Source organism: Brassica oleracea, chromosome C4 (genome assembly GCF_000695525.1).
Source record: "Brassica oleracea var. oleracea cultivar TO1000 chromosome C4, BOL, whole genome shotgun sequence".
Taxonomy (NCBI): Eukaryota; Viridiplantae; Streptophyta; class Magnoliopsida; order Brassicales; family Brassicaceae; genus Brassica; species Brassica oleracea.
In genome coordinates, this window is record NC_027751.1 from 49,318,449 (window position 1) to 49,323,124 (window position 4,676).

The following is a 4,676-nucleotide window of genomic DNA, read 5'->3' on the forward strand; positions in this document are numbered from 1 at the left end:
TTTTTTAAAACGACTTTAAATTACAAAAATGTAAGTTTTCCTTAAGTATACGACTAAAAACATTAAAATGACATGTATCAATTCGATGGTTGATTTGAAAGCTTTCAAAACCATATGGAAGATAAAATTCAAAATAATTCAACTGTGAAAACAATACTGTTCACTTTTTCCAAGAATGTGTTCGATGAAAAAAATAAGGTTTTTATGTCATAATTTGTTTAATGTCCAATCCGATCAACCCATGATGTATTAATTATAGTTTTGTTCCATTATTTTTAATAAAAATTGATCCGATCCATCGGAAAGAAATTATATAATAACAACAAAAAATATTTTATATATATAAATAAAATGATCACATATATAAAAAAAACTATCGATAATATATACAAATAAACTCATCCTGCGCAAAGCGCAGCTCTTATCCTAGTTCATTTAAAATTCATAAAACATGTTGTCACTCAATATTGATGGCTATTTATTTACTACATTATAAACTAGCGTTGTAGAAAACATTGAGTGCTACATGTTACATTTTTTTTCCCACTTTCCGGCTGTTTTAAAAAGCTTTAACTTGAGTATTTGGAGTTCTCTCTTGTGTTAATTTATATACTAGTGAGTTACAACATTACTATAGCCACCAATTAGATTTTCTTTAAAAAGATAACACTAAGAAAAGTATAGAAGGAGATTAAGTACAATCAAACTTAAGTAATGAGAGAACAATCAAAAACATAGTAGGTTTGAAGATCAAGTACATGCACACCGTAGTTATTAATAGTTGCCAGCAAAACCTGGTTTCCAAATAATTTCAAAATAAAGTTGATTTCTTGAATAGGCCATATATTTTATATAAAGTATGCATGTGTACATTTATATTATCCATTATACACGTTTTAAAAACGACTGTCGCGTATGTACGAAAGGGTCCTCCTAATTTCTGCGACTTACGTGGAGCGGGAAATCATTTCTATTTTATTTTGGAGCAAATCTTCAAAATTGCTCATTTTTAAGATTATCATTAAATAGCCATTAAAGGAGATAATTAATAAAATAACATATATTAAATGACTAAATCTATAATATAATATTACAGTTCTCTCTTTCCTGAGGTGACACATCAGCATTTTAGTGGATCCCACTTTTAAAAAATATGAAAAAGTGTCAAGTCTGTGGCTCGAACCCGGGGTATTGAGATATAAACACCAACATTTATACAACTAAACTAAAAGATACTTTGTACATTGATGGCTGAAACTAATATATATTTATGAAGGTCGGAAACCTTTGATTCTTAAGATTTCTCTGTGGGTCGGGCCTACAAGTGTATTATGAGTTTCATTTTTAAATGAGGTTCATCACGTTATATGAAAAAAACAACAATTATAGTTTTTTTCATATTGTAAACTGTCTTCGTTTAACACGAGTTAAGGTTCTTTTCATCATTGTCTCAGACAAGTCTGAGTTACAGAGTTGCGCCGTGTGTCTGTTCGTAATCTATTTTTTCACCGGTGAACTCTTCATCTCTCCATCTTAAATCGCTTGATCTTAAATGTTCCTGATTTGTAGCCTTTCTGTAAACCCTATATATATGATTCTCATCTTTGATGAACCCAATCTGCATCTCTACAAAACTCATTGATTCCTCTTAGCTTTAACGATCTTCTAGAAAATGTCTTTCTGCCTCTCCAGTTCCTAAAACCGGCGTTCTCGACATCCGTAACTCAACCTTCGAGTCTCTCCGTGTTGGTTGTAGTAGTCAGAGCATAGCCTTTGGCTTCCTCCGCTTCTGGGATTCCCTGAACTTCAAGAAAGACAAGGAGTTTGTGGGAATCACGGTTCTCTTTCTTGGGTATATTATCACATTGCATCTGAGTTTATAATATGTTTCGTTATCATAACTGATATTTAAACTCGCAGATGTGGTTGGGCAAATCCGTTCTGTCCAAGGCTCTGACCTTAGCAATGAAACAACTCGAGTCGTTATCCGTCTCCTCATTGATCCGTAAGAACCAATCAACACACAATTCCCTTTATTATTATCTATATTGTACTAACATCAATAATCAAAAATATTTTCTACCCAAATTTTGTGGTCGTCTATTTATCTCCCTTACTTATAAAACTAATTTTACACGAACCTTTATTTTACAGCTTAAAAAAAAACCACAACAACCCAAACAATCAAAACATCAAAAACTAGAATTCCAAAAAAGACGAATCATTAATGATCACCTCTTTTTTTTGTCTAATCTTAGAAATAAACTTCAAAACAAATATACCAAACCAATCACCTCAACTAAAACTCAACGACACATACATCGAGTCAGTTAAACAAATACAAACTACACGGCCAGCTATTTAACAATTTACAAACTTACTTTATCAACGACACATACATCGAGCCAGCTAAACAAATACAAACTACACGGCCAGCTATTTAACAATTTACAAACTTACTTTATCAACGACACATACATCGAGCCAGCTAAACAAATACAAACTACACGGCCAGCTATTTAACAATTTACAAACTTACTTTATCAACGACACATACATCGAGCCAGCTAAACAAATACAAACTACACGGCCAGCTATTTAACAATTTACAAACTTACTTTATCAACGACACATACATCGAGCCAGCTAAACAAATACAAACTACACGGCCAGCTATTTAACAATTTACAAACTTACTTTATCAACGACACATACATCGAGCCAGCTAAACAAATACAAACTACACGGCCAGCTATTTAACAATTTACAAACTTACTTTATCAACGACACATACATCGAGCCAGCTAAACAAATACAAACTACACGGCCAGCTATTTAACAATTTACAAACTTACTTTCGCAACGAAGAAGACGAAGACGACAACCAAGATCAGTGAAATTACCTACACAAAAAAAGCAGAGTAAGTTATGAACTCTGATAAATACAACTAACAATGATTTTTGTTTACATATTACCCATCAAATGAAAGATAAACAAACACAACCACAACAGAAGATACAAGAGACAATCCCGGCAGACACAAATGCGGCAACAACATCTCCACCTGCTCACTCCTCTTGTCTTATAATAATAGCTTACATGCTCAATGTCAACATGCCAATGCTATTGTCTTCTTATGAGAAATACATAAATTCGTTTAAAACTCATTAAAGCCCAAATACTCAGAACTGTCACTCATTTTATAGTTATTTCTACAAGTTTTCATATATTTGTTTTAAAGGTCCGGTAAGAACAACAAGTTTAAAATAAAAATAAAAACATATAACAAACATAATAAGGATAATAAAAATTATTACTTAATACACACAACTTACACAACTAAACTCGAGAAAAAATATCTAGAAACAAAAGGTACTCTAAACAACTTTAATATAATCTATGTACACTCAACACTACAAGAAACAAATTAAAAAGATAAACAAACAATAAGTCTCAGTGACACAGCAAACAACAACACGAACTATATCAATCACATTAGTAACACAATTTAGTTCTTCATAAGTGGAGAACAATGCATACACAGTTCATCATCATAACTCTAACCCTATAACAATAAAACAAACTTGAAAAACAACTCCAAACGCAAAATTCACAACTACAATAACCCTAGAAAATATTGAGATGAAACAAGAACTCTGTCCACAACCCCGCGCTTGCGCGGGGGCAATGCCCCTAGTTACTTCAAACTGCAAACTTTACACTGTGTTACCTTTAAATATTAAAATTCTAAGTCCTTCGGGTATATTATCACATTGCATCTGAGTTTATAATATGTTTCGTTATCATAACTGATATTTAAACTCGCAGATGTGGTTGGGCAAATCCGTTCTGTCCAAGGCTCTGACCTTAGCAATGAAACAACTCGAGTCGTTATCCGTCTCCTCATTGATCCGTAAGAACCAATCAACACACAATTCCCTTTATTATTATCTATATTGTACTAACATCAATAATCAAAAATATTTTCTACCCAAATTTTGTGGTCGTCTATTTATCTCCCTTACTTATAAAACTAATTTTACACGAACCTTTATTTTACAGCTTAAAAAAAAACCACAACAACCCAAACAATCAAAACATCAAAAACTAGAATTCCAAAAAAGACGAATCATTAATGATCACCTCTTTTTTTTGTCTAATCTTAGAAATAAACTTCAAAACAAATATACCAAACCAATCACCTCAACTAAAACTCAACGACACATACATCGAGTCAGTTAAACAAATACAAACTACACGGCCAGCTATTTAACAATTTACAAACTTACTTTCGCAACGACACATACATCGAGTCTGCTAAACAAATACAAACTACACGGCCAGCTATTTAACAATTTACAAACTTACTTTCGCAACGACACATACATCGAGTCTGCTAAACAAATACAAACTACACGGCCAGCTATTTAACAATTTACAAACTTACTTTCGCAACGACACATACATCGAGTCTGCTAAACAAATACAAACTACACGGCCAGCTATTTAACAATTTACAAACTTACTTTCGCAACGACACATACATCGAGTCTGCTAAACAAATACAAACTACACGGCCAGCTATTTAACAATTTACAAACTTACTTTCGCAACGACACATACATCGAGTCTGCTAAACAAATACAAACTACACGGCCAGCTATTTAACAATTTA